Below are 717 nucleotides of genomic sequence, written 5' to 3' on the forward strand. Positions count from 1 at the left end.
GTGTCTGCCCTTGTACCATGCTGTTTTGGTTACTATAGTTGTGTAGTACAATATAAGGTTTGGTAATATAATGCCTCCACCTTTATATTTTTGCTTAGAATTGCCTTGGCTCGGAGATCATTATGCTAACTGAAGTAATGCAAAACTGAAAAATAAATAGCATGTGTTTTTACTTATAAGTAGGAGCTAAACAAAGGGTCAACAAAAGCATAAAGAATGGTATAATAGACATTATAGACTTAGGTGGGGGAGGATGGAAAGGAAGGAGAAATGAAAAATCATTTATGGGACATAATGTGTACTAGTAGGAATGATGAATGCACTTAAAGCCTAGACTTCTTTACCACTATACATATATCCGTGTAACCAACAAAGATTTGTATCTCTAAAGCAATTGAAATTTTAAAAAGTCATTCAATGGAGCATTTAATGTATGTGCATTTCACTGTATGTAAACTATACCCGCAAAAAGAAAACAAAAGAAATGATACTTATTTGTATTAAAATGTTGAGCTCTAGTCACTAAAGTTAATATGTATGCAAAATTATTTGTAATTTTATAGAAACTGATTAAGTAAACCAATTTCTATACTTTACTTTGAAATAGATGAAAAATAAAATGACTTGAGCAAGAATGAATGGCAGACAGAAAGGTGGAAAACAAACATGCATATATATATATATATATATATATATATATATATATATATATTATAC

Source organism: Carlito syrichta, unplaced genomic scaffold (genome assembly GCF_000164805.1).
Source record: "Carlito syrichta isolate Samal-C Ts95f unplaced genomic scaffold, Tarsius_syrichta-2.0.1 Scaffold316040, whole genome shotgun sequence".
Taxonomy (NCBI): domain Eukaryota; kingdom Metazoa; phylum Chordata; class Mammalia; order Primates; family Tarsiidae; genus Carlito; species Carlito syrichta.